Raw genomic sequence first — 15,526 nt, 5'->3', positions numbered from 1 at the left:
CACCATTCCTCATCTAACTTCTAACTTCTTCATATATGTTCATTATTTCAATAATTTGCCCCAGGCATGTTTTGTTACTTTTATTTCCTGTTATGGTAGATTCGTACCTTTTCTATGTGATGCTTTATGCCCAATTGCTCCTGCTGATACCCAAGGCTGCATACCCGTGTCCAGCTTTGAACTGAGTGGCGAACAACTTGAACCTGCTGCTTTGTGCTTCCCCACTGCCACGTGAGCTGAGACAAATGCACGGCCCCTCTGCTTCCCACCCATGTGCATCAGCCACCCAACCACCCAACTCAGGCAATGGAATGTAATGGCTTCTGCTTTTTTACTCCTTTCTGAGGGCATGTAAGGAGGGCCAAATCTGTACTCTTACGATGTACCTTACCTTCTATTTTGAATTCACAGAATATTACTCTGGCGTCAGTTTTTAACATAAGCCTTGTTTAGTTGTGGCAAATATTAAAAAGTGGTCTGATTGATGTCATGTAAAGCTGATTCTTTTATAGTAGCATCTGCTATTCTTTTTGAAACTATTTACATCCTGAAATCGTAATCCTATAAAAACTCTTTAGAACACAGACATTATTAATTCTTTAGAATATTCAGTGCAGTTTGATTTATCAGAATCAAACTAATCTCTTTCATGATAAGATGAAGGAAATACTGAAGTTATTTATCATGTAGCATTCTGAACATAAATTTTTCCTTCCTCTCTCCTTTCCCTTGTTTGAATTTAGGTGCTAGTTTGGTAAATGGCATGCAGGTCACACTGCGTGATGCCCAGTACGTGTGGGTGGAAGATCTTGCATCAGGGTGATTCATAGGGGTTCTGATTTTGGATTTCAGAGTTCTCTGAGAAAGTTGTGCTGGGATTATTGTTTTTAACCTTCAAGGTTACGTCTGTCCCTCAGTGTAAGTATTCACTTCAAAAAAAATCACTTAACACCCATAGCATAGATGGACTTCAGCAATGGATCCTGCATGTTAATTATGGATAAGCCAACATAGGAAAAGGTTGATAAGTGTCTTAAGTGTTGTTCGGCATTGCTTTTTGTCTCTTTTTTACAGAGGTTTGTAAAGTTTTGAAGCAGTTTCATAAGATTTATTCTGCAGAAAAATAAGATGGGAAGGGACATTGGGCTGCAGACTCAATTCTTGTTGTTTCTTTTATAGAAATGCATTTTTATGAAATTCTGTGACTATGTTTACAAGCATAGACAATATAATCTAATTTCTTTTCAGAATATTTTTCTCAGAATATAAGATTATATTTTCTATGATGATTTTATATTTTATGTTTGCAGTAAGCATCTTCAGAACACAGCCAACTTTTCAAGCTTCAGTGTGATTTAATTTAGTTACTGTGACAAATCAAATTGCTAATCTCGTTCTCTTTGAAATAAGTTGTTTGAGAAAAAGTTTTGAGCTTCAGTTTATTTAATATCACTTGTTTATGTATGTGTGCATTTCTGTATAAAGCAATTTCTGAATCCTGAGTCTTTCTACTCTGTAAGATAAATCAGGGCAACAAGTGGTTCACTGACCATATAGTGTACGAACGAAATGCACGTATCGGTATTCTTCACTTAATTGCTAGAAAATAAAATAGTGTAGAGATGTCATGAAAACTTGCTATACTGGAGTGAAATTCACTCTTACATGACACTGCAAGACTTTTAAAAATCATTTATTTCTCTCTCATATTCTGTAATGTCAAGTTAAGTTTGAGCTTGACTGCCTATTATGTATTACACCTGAAAAAATGAAGCATGAGTTTCATGTTGCAAACAAAGTAACAGCAAATAACATAGAAGGTTTTTGCTATAGTAATTGTGTTACATTTAAACTGTGAAGATCCAACAGTGTTATTTCATTGTTTTTGTTTGGTTGGTTGTTTTTTTTGTTGTTGTTATATTTAAAAAAAAAGAAAAAAGAAAAAAGAAAAAGGTGAAAGAATGATTTGCATATCTCCATAGGGATCTTGGTACTCATTTCAGTCATCTCTGGATTGCTGGATTGTGTATAATGCTGAAGACAGCAAGACATTCTGAATGTCTTCCTACAAGGGAATTCGAAGGACAAATTAATTTTCTTACTGAGTCAGTGCTTTCACATCCCAAAAAGTAGACTGTGCAGGAAAAACAGCTTTTCTATTTTTTTGCCTTTGGAATGCACTGAACTTAATGTGTTTCAGAACACTTGATATCTTAATTTGAAAATATTATTTTTAATTAGAGAAACATTACAGTCTTTTAAAGTTGGTTTCTTGTCTCACCATTTACCTACATTGTATTAATACTGGTCATACGTGATGCTTCTTTTTGTCTTCTAAGCCAACAAAATGTTTATCTGTGTTCCAAGAAGTGTATGAAGGAGCATATCAGAGTTGAGGAATATTATGAATTGGTTGTCATTTTTGGTGCCACTTGCCATGACAGAGCCGTTTAATAACCTGTTTCTCTTGCTGACAGCTGGCTGAGGTGGGACTTCAGGTTCTTACAGTTAGCAAGTTAGTTTTTTTGACAGAACTCTGGAGAAATTTTCTTAGGTTTGGGGATGTGCTGGTTGTGCTGGTCGAGAGGAGCTGAGTCAAAGTACTCAAATACTATTTTAATTATGGATTTTACCAATATGTTAATGCAGTGAGAACATCCCATTCTTTCCATTTGCTCGCATGAGGGAAATGTAAGCAACATTATTGCACAGATGATTCTTACACTGCTGGGTTCCTTCTCAGTAGGCAGTAAGGTGATTGTTCCACAGTCTGCATGTTGCATGTCTCTTCTGCTGTATATGCTTCGTCATAGTGTTTCAGAATTGTCAAAATAAGCTTTATTTTCTCCTATAGATTTTAACAATGGAAAATTACAGTTGTTTCCAAAGCTTGTTGATAAGACCGAAAGGTCTCATCACAGTCTGCAGTCCTTACAGAGGACTGTGAATATGTTTGGTAGACTAGTGCAGTGTCCAGCCAAATGAGGTGAATACAAATAGTATTTGATATGCGTTCTTGTACCATTTGTAACTTTGCACTGAGGTATAATTTATAACAATTTTTATTTCACATATCATTTGCAAGCTAAGAAAAAATATTCAAGAATAGTTTATGACGTATATGAGGGCTGCTCTGAAAGTAATGCCTCCCATTTTATTATGTCAGCCGATGATGTCTGAGGTGGATGTTGTTGGGATGACAGTAGAGGAGAAACCTTCCCACCAATATTTTGTTACATTTTGTTGCAGTGTGACAGATGGCAGCAGAGGGACAGTCTGACAAAATTGTGTCTGATATGGAAGTGAGTATGAAGTATAGGTGCATAATTGAATTTCTCCATGCAGAAAAAAAAAATCACCTGCTGTCATTCATAGATACTTGCTAAGCATTTGTGGAGACCAAAAAGTGGACATTAGCAAAATGAGGTGGTCAGTGGTGTGTTTCAACAGCAACATCAGCAATGTGGAAAGCAAGCCATGCTCCAGACTTCCACACACATCTATCACAACACAAAATGGAGAATAGCTTGAGCAGCTCATTCACACAGATTCTTGGATTACAACCAGGGGAACTTTATACAGAACTGAATGGCTTCAGTGAATCAGACAGAGCAGTGGCAAGACTGAAATATTGAACAGATTGCACCAGGTTGGTGCCGTGAATGCTCATACAGGAGAAGCAAGTTTTTCAGGACCTCCTGAACCAATATGAAGGTGAAGGTTTCCTGGATCACATCATTACTGGTGGTGGGACTTGGTGTCACTGTGATGAGCCTTAGTCAAAATGGCAGTCCACAGAGTGATTACATATGAGTTCCTCATCGAAGAAGAAATTCAGGCGACAGTCTTCAGCAGGTAAAATTATGTGCACTGTCTTTTGAGATACAATTTCCTGGATCCCAGAGAAGCCATCAGTTCTGACTGCTATATCATGACACTCATTACGCTGCAGGCTCATCCTTCCAGAATCAGGCCAGAAGAAACACACTTTTTCTTGCAGCATGATAACACCCCACTCCATTGCAAGTTTGGAGATGATGAAGCACATTACAAATCTTGGCTGCAATTTCTTATCACATCCACTATACAGTCGGGATTTTGTGTCTTCTGACTTTGGGCCAAGAAAAGTTGAGTGCTGTGGGCAAGATGTTCCTAGATCATCATAGCAACTGTGGAAAAAATTTGCCACCTATGTTGGTGCAGATTTTGACGTGCAGCATGCAGGCTTTTTTTCATTGCTGACAAAAATGCATGGCAAACAATGGTGCCTATGTTGAAAAACAGTGTTCTGTGGCTTTGAATTCGTTCTATCATTGTTATTGTGCTCTTTGTTGTAGATTCCATGGAATAAAATAGAAGGCATTACTTTCAGAATAACCTGTGTACACATAATGCAAATATAAGGTCATGGAACTGCAAAAAAAAACCCTGCAACCTGGCAATCATCTGACAATTTGAGCTCTTGTGAAGTTATCTGAAAGACTGAATGTTCTCCTAGTAATTTAGTATGGATTGCTGCATGTGTGATTTCAGTCCAGAGGTGCCTTTGAGTCTCTTCCTTTCTCTTCGTTCCTCTGACATGGCTGAATAGCCTGGGGCACCCTGAGAGCAATGCTTACCCTAGCGAGTGCTGCCTGTCCTCTGCCTTCCCTGAGGGTAGGCATTGGCAGCCCTGGGCTGGGCTGGATTGTTCTATGATCCATCTGGGTTCTGCAAGGCCAGGGCATGAATGGTTACGGTTGTAACAGCATCACTTCATCTGCACTCACTATCGCTATTTTTTTTTTGTTCTTCTAGTCTTATCTGGTTGTTCTAATAGCTATGGATTTTTTTTTTTCCTCTCCATTTGTTCCTCTTCTCCAGAAAAACACATTGCTGATTATCAGCTCACTTACTGATTTTCACCGCACTGCATTATTATCTGTTCCATACTTTCTACAAATATGAATGCAACATTTGCTTTCGTGAAGCATGATATTTAGTTTGTTGTTCTCAGCTGCTACTGAAGCCATGACCTGCACAGAAATATTCTGGTGATGTTCCAGCTATTGGGATTGTAGCAACTTCATCACTACTAATGCTACATGTTAAAAAAATAGTTACTTAATGTTGAATAGACTTGGCAAGAAACTCAAAAATAACTGATTTTTCATTGTAAAAGGAAGCGTGCTTGTGTGAAGCTGATGTTTAATCTAAAGATGAGCACTGATCTGGGAGTGCTGTTGAGGAAACAGCTCTGGCAGCCGTTTCAGTTGGAGGTTCTGAACCCAATTGAGGACTGGGTGTCTGCTGGATGTTGTGCGTGGACTGCATTATGATGCTGTGGGAAATCTACCTGCCTCCTGTAGGGCATCCCTCTGAGGCTTTAGTCAAAATAGTGCTTTTCTCTCTGTGGATCCCAATCACTACTACGTCAGAGCAGATAATGTGTAGACAGCTGGAGTTGAGGACATGTCCTGGCCACTTTTCCCAGTGGGAATTTATATGTATATATGAATTTTATGTGTTTGAATACATGGCTTTATAAAATGTGGACTGCTCAAAGAGGAATAATATTTCAAAAGCTTTCCAGTATAGGTAGGTATGCTGATGAATTTGAATTGATATTGCTGTTTAGTTTTTCCTAGGAGTTTTAGCATTATTCACAGCTATTTTTTTTGCGTTGTATACATATATCTTCATTACCATTGAGATGCTCTTGAAGTGTTTGAAGAATGGGAATATTGACTCGGGCAAAATGTAAAAGGTTTAGTGCTAGTTGAGCTTCCTGCACTGATTTCATATGAAAGTAATCATTCAGTTATTAGTTCATAACTCTGTTCTTTATCTACCCCACCAAAACAGTAGGTAAACAAAGACACAAAGCTATTTGATTATTACTTACTCCAGTTTCATTATTCTTATGTTAGATATTGTTGCATTTGTACCATTTTATCTTATTAAAATTTGCTCTCCGAAGATATATTTTTAATAGGATTTGAAAGCAAAACAAATACCAGACCAGCTCTGTTTAAATCTAGGGTGATGATATATATTGCTTTTGTGTTCTTATGTTATTTCATTTATCATGTGCTGGTTAGCAACAACCCAAATGCCAATATGTTATCAAAGCATCAGAAACCCAAAACACAGTCCCAAAGAGGCTGCTAGGAAGAAGACAAACTCCATGCCAGCCAGATACAGTATTCAATGCCATCACTTCCTCACAGCCAGACAGTGTTTGTTCTTAAGTCTTTGCTTTTGCATCAGTATGCAAAAGTGACAAGTTTCACAGTCATATTCCGGGTATTGAAAGAAACCCCAAGGAAATAAGTTGAATGTGCAAAGTTTGTTTTGACATGTAATATTGAAGTTCTTCATTACACTCTGAACGGGAATTATAATTTGATCCTTTACTGAGGAAAATGTTTAGATTTTGTAGCAAATATGTCACATTTTATACAGCAAACATAATGTTAGATTTTGGGTTTTTGTTGTGCCTTCTTGAAATTACACTTTTGAACTGAGTTATTGACTTGTTTTGATGCAAGTTGAAAAATTGGTTTCCTCATTCTTAAGGCATTCTTTGAATGCTGCACCACTTGTGCATAGTAGTGCTGAAATACAATTGATACATTTCATTTTTGATTTCTGATATTTCAAAATACTGTTTTCTAATAAACAGTTTGTGTGGAAATTTGAATGGTTGCACCAGCACAAAATATTTTAAAGATCACTGTATTCCTTCTTGTTTCTGAGGAACCATTCCCTCCTTACAGCTTCTAGCATTCTCCTTTTCCATGTAATCTGGTTTCCTAGGGACATAATGACTGTCCCTGCAGTGAATAAGAACCAAACGATCATAAAATTGGCCCTCAGATTTGCTGACTCTTTTTTCTTTTTATTAACTTTTGTGGGTTTTGATTTTAATTCCTTCCATTGTCATAAAGCATTTGTCTTGCTAAGTCATCAGTAGATAAGAACACTAGGAAAGAGAGATGAGGTGTTCTTTAGGTTTTTGTAAAGCAGGTGTTTTAATCATCTAAGCCTTCAATTTGTAGAAATACGGATTTTAAATTACCTTTTGAGACAAAAATCAAATACTGTTCAGGAGTTATTTTTTATTGATTTTTCTCAACATTTCTCTGTTTTCTACAAGTTGCTGTATCCAGATTTAACTATTATATTTTCGTAAGTACAAATATGCATTACAGATGTTTCGGGCCTAGAATCATCTTTGCATAGCAGTAGTTTTAAAAGTTGTTTTACTAAGTTGAACGAAATTAGGGAATGATTGGAAGGGTAAGTTGGTGGAATTTTGCCAGAAAAAAAAAAATCATTGAATGTAAATAAATGTCATCTCCCTCCTGCTGGTGTGCAACAGTACAATTGCACAATTTACATGATGAGGAATGAATTGAGACATCTACTGAGAGGTGCCATTGAGATGCTTTAATAAAGGAAAAGGAAATATGTCCAAAATACATAGGTCACTCTGAAAGTAATAACTTCTGTTTATTTCCATGGAAACCACAATGTATAAAAGAGCACAATAACAGTATTTGACAGAGCAAATTCTCGGCTACAAAACACTAGTTTTCAACATAAGCACATATTAACTATGCATTTTTTCCAGCGATGAACAGGAGATTTCATGCCATGCTTGTAAAAATTTGCACCAGCAGAGGTGACCCGCAGTAGCTGTTGCCACTGCTGAAACGTATCACCCATTGCCTTGCTGTCTTACGTCTGCTATTTGGTCTCCTTAAATGTTCAGCAAGTGTTGATGAATGTCAGTGGGTGCAGTTTTATTTTTTTGCGTGGAGGAAGTGAATGGTACTCCTTTGCTTCATGCAGCTTTCCTTGTCAGAAGACATTCTGTCAGAGACTGCCCCTTTGCTACCACATGTAACAACAACATGTAATGGAATATTGGGTGGGAAGATTCATCCTCTGCTGTCGTCCCACCAACATCCGTCTCTGATGTTGAGAGCCAACATCATAAAATTGGAGATACAACTTTCAGAGCAGCCCTCAAAGAATAATGCTGAAGAAGTCTGAATAGTAGTAACACTCCTTATTTTATTCCAAAAGAGTAAAAATTCCCATTAAAAGGAAAGGAATTGTGTTTTAAAATAATGTATCATCATTGACAGAAAAGTCTTACTAGACAGGAGATTGATTGTCTGTTTTGTGGATTAGATTATATTTCTTTAGATAATCTTGCACTTATTTGCCATCAAGAAAGTGACTAAATTTTGTGAATGCTCCAATTACTAATCTGCATTTTTTTTACATATCCTCAACTTTCAAATGTAAGAATGTGTCAGTTTAGCCACTATGAGGTAAGTTCCAAAATGCAACAAAAGCATTTTAGTGAAAGGTTGGGTTTATATACCTTTGTTTTTCTTTCCCTTCTGAAGCTTTTAATTTCCTTTGGTTTCTGTGCTCTTTTGTTTTGTTTTACAAATCCTTATTTAATTTATTCCTGCTTTGGAAATTTTAATTTCAGTTATTATGTATGTATTTGTTCCAAACCTAAAATTGCTTCTTTTCTAAATACAACTCTTCTTCAGGAATGTACAGATTAAAAAGTAAATCAGAGTGCAAATAAGCAGTTATGCATGCATTGACAGTCTTAGTTCATAGCAAATGTATATTGTGATTGACCTTTTATTTATTGAGTAGTATTATGGAATACTATTAAAACAAGCAAAGCCCAAAGACCACCTTCCCCCGTCTGCTTATGTATGGCTCTTCAGCCTAGAGAAGAGAAGGCTCTGAGGTGACCTGATTTCGGCCTTTCAGTCACTAAAGGGGAGCTACAGGAAAGAAGGGGACAGACTCTTTAGCAGGATCTGTGGTAATAGAAGAAGGGAAAATGGCTTCAAGCTCAAAGAGGGTAAATTTAGGTTGGATATAAGGAAAAAATGTTTTACAGTGACGGTGGTGAGGCACTGGCACAGGCTAACTCTGAGATGTGGTTGATGCCCCATCCTTGGAGACTTTCAAGAAGGCTGGATCAGACCCTGGGCAATCTGAACTAGCTGTGGTGTCCCCATTCATTGCAGGAGAGTTGGACTAGATGGCCGTCAGGTCCCTTCCAACTCAAAGGATTCTACAATTCTATGGTCATTTAGTTAGGATTATTGCATTGTTTCTCTTCTGTGATAAACGACTGACAGCTATCTTGAACACTTAAAAGTTGTCAGTCCTATGTACTAGAAGAGTCTATGCTGGCTATTCAGTTCTTCCTCAGTTCAAAGAAGTAGCTATAATGCTTTATCTTCATCTGCTTTATCTCCCCGGTTTTCTCACCCAGCATCTTCACTGTGACAAACTCTAAAGAAGAATCTGACATCTTTCTGTTCTTGCAAACAAAGCGAGTATATGACGGATGTCACAAATGTAATCATCCTGTGATTTTTTTGTTGTTGTTGTTTTTGTTTTTAGTCTTTTTTTTTTTTCTTTTTTTTTTTTTTTAACGAATTCTTTGCTAGTGGATTTTGGGAAGTTGAAGTTAAATCAGTGTAATTGTTGATTTTAGGGCAGCTTACACTAGTTGAGAACATTGCGTCCAAAGTTCTCCCTTTAATTACAGTCTTGTATTTAACATTTAAGCATTTCAGCATTTTACTGCTGAGTTTTTCAGTGATCGCTCATTCAGTACACGCTTTAGAAGCTGCATGACTTTTACTGTCTAAGCAAATGGAAAAGGAATCAGCCTCCGGTAGGTCCAGCATTACAAGATCAATGAAGCTCATATTTTATTTTTTTTTATGCTGATAGAACATCCTCATTTTAGTTATATGCTAATTTTATTTGGAGATATTGCATTTCTCTACTGAAATTTAAAAATCCATTTTAGTCTCAAAGAGGCTTACAGTTTCTTTTTAGTGGAAGTATTTCTGTTAGCTAATACTGAGTCAGCTAACGAGCACTCACAGCAGATGAAACTACCGATCCTATAGAAAAGGGAATTACTAATATTAGGATTAGGAGAACCTGATGCAAGAAAATACATATAAGAAAACCTGTTCTTTTGTTATTTTCAACAAAGCAATCTCTTTGTGAATAGAATATGAAGATTTAAAGCTGAAGAGTTCTATCTTACTTCTCTTCAAGCACTTATAAATATGCAGCATGCTACAGAGGCTGGAACTGTAGAGAAGGTGATAAAATGTTTCTTCCTCCTCGTTATTGCTCCTTGCTCAGCAGATTATTTATTATGATAGTTCTTAATAAATAATTGATGGAGAACTGATAACACAAAATTTACTGAATATGTAGAGTGTTTTATTATAACATTAATATGCTACAGGTGTGTTTTATTGATCAATTAACATATACCTCAAGGTGTTGTATGATATCTGAGGCTGCTGGTGTTTGTATTAACAGGCTGGTAAAATGCATCCTGGAGGGTCTTAATGGTGTTGTATAGTGAGGAAAGAAGTCCTATATTTGAAAGGTATGTCTACAGAAATTGCACTGTGGTCTAGATATGCAAGCTAGATTTAAATGAGGAAGCCTGAGTTCTGGAAGTAAGCTAACAATAGCAATGTGGGTCTTTTATGGAAGTTAATTTACTCTGGCATTTGGGAGAAACTATCTTAGAGCTAAAGTGGTCTCCATTAATTTTCCAGCTTTCCTGGAAAAGTTGTAAAAGTCAGTTTATTTCCATCACACTTACAGGGCCTTGCACAGCACAAGCATGCTGGTTATCTCCAGGTGCTACTCTTCATATATTTATATTTTGAATGAAGTCCAGAAAATTTAAATTGCATCTAAGTTTCTTTTAAAATTCTTTATTTAGTAATAGTTTTAATTTCAGAAAATAGATAAGGGTTTTGTGGGAGAGTGGGAGTGGTATTTTTAATGGGACTTGGTGCTTTATTTTTATATTTACTTCATACTGTTTGCTTTTCTATACCCTTTGTACAGACTGACTTACACAGTGTCCCTTGACTATCATTAGTCTCTTCCTTACTTCTCTCTTGTCTTATTTTCATTCTGTGCACAACAGAAGATGAGTAGCTTTAGGCTCACATTTTTAGTGGAGTGGTTGCGAGGGAAAATGGAAAACTGCATTGTTCAGTGTCTGCCTATTCCTAGGTGAAACTGTGTGACTGCATGCAAAACACAGAGCTCCAAGAGCACAAGAATGTCTGCAATAGATCAGACCAAGGGTCCAGCTGACCCTGGAGAAATCAGCAAAGAAAACAGGCAGGAGAAAACACTTGAAGAAAGAGAGTAAAAGCAGAGCAAGCATGTTGGTATTTCTCTATAGCCTTTCCTGTTTTCATCTGAAGTGTTAAGGACTTCTTAAGTAGAATACTATATCTAGACTTACTTTTTAATAGCCCTTGAGAATTCTTATACATTTTCTGAAGTTCTTAATATTTTACACATTAACATCTTACTTGTCCTTTTGGAATGTATTTCATTGTTTCTGAGTAGCACTGGAAAAGTTGGATTTACATCTGTGCTCTTTATTTTACAGCTTCTGCCACAAACTTTCATTGCATACCATATGGGTCTTGTGCTACAGGGTATACTGAATTATAAACTTGACTCTCTTCTTATCCATGTTGAAGAAGCCTCAGCTCTTTTCTGCTTTCAGCCAATTTTGTCACTTTGTTCTCCATTCTTTTGAAGCCGTTTATGAATATAGCAAAGAACAGGGACTCCAGCATGAATTTCTGTGGAATATCACTGAATTTCTCATTCAATTTTTAATCCCCGTTAATTCCCATAATGTTTGTTCTGCTGTCTATGAGGTTATTGGTATGCAAGGGAAGCTTCTATTTCACCTAATGGTAAAATGAACTTAATTCTTAAGTAGAAAGCATTTTTTTAAGAACCCAGACATGTGTATGAACTTTATTTACAGTGAAACTAGCTTTTTGAAAAGCACTCTTACGTTTAAAAAAACATGATTTCTCTCTTCAAAAACCACACTGCCTCTTTGCCTTATATTTAGCCACATAGATCATTTTTCAAATATTTTCAACTACTTAGACAAGCGTGAACTTGTGTTGCCTCATTAGTATTCCTCCCCATTCTGGCTGTAAACTTTACAACCAACCAGAATCTTTGCCATTTTCAAGTGATAACACATTGAGTCTGGTGAGAATGTGCTGGAAACAATTATCAAATATTCAAACAGTCTGTACTCTACATTGCAGCATGCTTGAGCAAAAGAGTGGAAACATAGTGAAACACAGTATTTACTATCTTTTTCACTGGAGGTAGTCCCCAAAATCTCATGTTTACTCTACAGGAAAATAGGTAGTACCACAGGAGGAAAGAAACTGTAACTGAAATTCTCATTCAAACAAAGCTATTGAAGTGCATTTGCCCTTCAGCCTACCAGTTCAAAGCTGTTTCTGTCAGTGCTATAAAGGCAAATGAACTGCGTTGAAACATTATTTTTATTCAGCTGGTCAGGCTGCACCTGATTAAATGCTCTAAAAAGTACCATTGGTACTGGTAAGTGAAGTAGTGTAGAAGCAGTAGCATATGGAATTGTTACCAATCCACACACCCACCTCTAGCTCACTGTTATGTGAATAAGGAGGTAGAAGATGGAGACTGTGAAACAGAAAAGCGGACCAGAACCAAAGCAGTATGAGTTGCACAATTTAAAACCTGTATTAGAAACCAAAAAAGAGATGATAACTGTCAGTGGAGGCTGGCTTTCCATTTGTGTGAGAGGTCCACAACATAAATGTTTTTGCTGTTACTGAAGTTCTCAATTGGTATATAAGACTGGACTCTCTACACAGAAATCTTTTTGTTTGTTTGTTTATTTTTACTTAGCCCTGGGCTTGCTGAAATCAATGGAATTATTAGCAAAAAGAGGCTCTGAGTGGTAACCAGGGGACTTGGTCCTGGAGTTTGTATGTGAATACTGTCTTGCATTTTGAGTGCACATAAGGCTGAGTTCTTAAAATTAAGGTGGTTGGAGCAATACCAAATACTGCGAGGTTTGATCCAGTGGGGTTGTTTGTGGGCTGCAAGGCTGTGCTCCCCTACTGAGGACTGAAATCTTGCTGCCACTTGGACAGCAGCTGCTGTGCTTCTGTGGCTAGCCATGGTCAGCCTTCCTTCTGACTTTAGGCATAAAGCTGGTTTCTTTTATTTATTCATTTGTGCACTTATTTATTTATTGTTGTCTGTGTGGTTGTAGTCAGGTAAATGTGACTGACAATGGAGTGGACACACAACTTCTCTAAACTCTGCTTTTCCCTTTTCTGCTAAAGGTTATATTATTTCTGTCCTGGCTGAAATTAGCGTGGTTTTTGTAATATGAATGTATTTTTTGAGTCGTCTAAGTTACTCACTTCTTCAAGATCAAAGCTTTACTTAAATTAAAAACGAAAAAAAAAAAACCACAAAAAAAAACCAACAACAACAAGAAAAAACCCACAATAATAGTGTTCAAACAATTGCTTTTAGTATTTAATGGGGAGGGGTGAAGATGTCTATGCCAAAACAATATGCTGTAAGGGAATACTTCTGGCAGAAAAGGAACTAAATGCTAAACATCTGTACAAATCACATTTTGACTAACTTTAACTGAAAAATACTGTTGATATTTATTGGGAAGGCAAGAATCCTTTCTAGCCCAGGAGTGCCTGAAAGATGAAAGAGTGTGATAGGAAGGTGGCTTAGCAAGGGAATATGAAATCTAGACAAGATACGCCAGTGCTGCACTTGACTACAGATGAGCTGAAGATGTTTATAGCAGATAACTCTGAGCAAAAAGTTTCTTGAGGAAGGCTTGTATTTTGCCTGTCAGATCTGCTTCTAGTCTAGTGATTATCAACATCTTAGCTGCTTCAATTCCCTGATGAACTGCCTCGAAAACTTGGGTTTTATAAATCACCTCACGACACTGTACTACAAAGCTCTGATGATCAGCAATGCAGTGACCACACTTATGGGAAGTAAAAAGCATCGTTTCTGGGAATAGTATGAGAACGTATCAACTCCACACATCTTGATTGCAAACTCTGTAGATAGCCAAGGGTTTTGTGGCTTACTCCTTGACCTTCACCTTTGCTTTCACAGACTGCAAACTTCTCAGACACATCCACAGTGTGAACTGCATCTTAATAGCTAGACTATGTGATGGAGAGATTTACTTCCATTCTTAATTGGGCAGTGCCTCTAGCTCTGACATTCACAGTCATAAAGATTTTCTGCTTCCTATTTCCAGTTGCATAGTATCTCTGGGGAATATACGACAATTTATAGCACTGAAAAGTGACTTCAACATGCATATTTACTTTATATTATTATATAAACTCTCTGGCATATTTAACAAAACTAAATCATTCTGGTTTTGCTTCTCTTTCTGTTTTACCTCATCTTTCTACTGTTAGGCCCAAAATAATGTTTGCAATTATTAATGAATAACAAACAGTAAGTTCAGAGACAGTTAATCTTCTAGCTTGTTTTCTCAAGAAGAGGGCATGGACTATGAGGCAGACAGGATGCTTTCACAAAGCACCAGTCTTCACTGTGACAGGAAGGATCAAATAATAGGTTCCAAACCGGTCTATTATCCCACCACCAAAGAACATTCCTCCCACACCTTCCACTTTTCTGGAGTGGCAAGCGCAGTTCAGTACTCGTGCGCATTCCTGGCTCCTCAGCATATTGCCACTGCTGCTTGATCTGTTCTATGCACTCCATTTATATATGAATATTCTTGCTTCCTTTTTACATTAGATCAGTTACTATAGTTAGTTACTTTTCCAGATACAGTTAGTGCATTTAGGGTGTTTCTTTTTGTCCTCACATGAACATGCATATGTTTCAACTAATTTTGATCTGCAGCTGTAAATTCTAATGATTTATGAGAACTGCAATTGCTGTATTAATGCTAATTCACATCTGTAAGTAAACAATCTTGGAACCATAGAGGGAAAGAAAAAATCTTGAAATTTGGAGGAAAAATCAACTGGATCTTCTGCATTGTAATCATGCTGAATTAAAATTAGGCTTATTTGTTATGGTAGTTTGGCTCAGGGTACTTGAGATACCCCAGGAACTATTGGCTACTTCCACTGTCTCATAATCATACATCATTTGTTGGATGCTGGGCAAGTTGCTTTGCATTTGTGAGTCTCTGTTCCGTACTCACAATCTGGAAATTAAAGTAGCTGTTTCCTTTGTAAGATACTCTGAAATTTACTGATTATATATTAATGGTAGATTTTATTTTTTCAGTTCATGAATGTGTGTATCACAGACCACAAGCCTGTAAAGCAATGTAAGTAATCCGCTGCAAAGTAGCTTGTTTTCTACTCTTTTCTTTATTTATTCTAAAAGGTAACATAATTTTTAGGTGTGTAGACTAGCTCTGCTTTGCATCCATATCGCAAACATTATTCTAAAGATGAAAAATTGTGTTTTGCCTCCTGTCTAAATATTAAGGAAAAATCCAAGCTTTGCATTCCCGTGCCATGTGCTGATGAACAGTGGTATTTTCATGTATGTTAGATTTCTGTCTTGAAAACATCCTGTTGGAAATGCCTAT

The 15,526-nt window shown here is 36.9% G+C and overlaps 1 long non-coding RNA gene across 1 annotated transcript; it reads left to right on the top strand.

Moving 5' to 3' along the window:
* Positions 1-9,598: 9,598 nt before the first annotated feature.
* LOC128076181 (uncharacterized) lies at positions 9,599-15,259 on the top strand. The gene is made up of 3 exons (XR_008204278.1): positions 9,599-9,709; positions 10,378-10,447; positions 15,217-15,259. It is a non-coding gene; the product is annotated as an uncharacterized LOC128076181 (long non-coding RNA).
* The last annotated feature ends 267 nt before the right edge of the window (positions 15,260-15,526 follow it).

Source organism: Tympanuchus pallidicinctus, unplaced genomic scaffold (assembly GCF_026119805.1).
Source record: "Tympanuchus pallidicinctus isolate F22 unplaced genomic scaffold, pur_lepc_1.0 scaffold13, whole genome shotgun sequence".
Lineage (NCBI taxonomy): Eukaryota > Metazoa > Chordata > Aves > Galliformes > Phasianidae > Tympanuchus > Tympanuchus pallidicinctus.
This window is presented reverse-complemented; position numbering and strand designations above follow the sequence as displayed.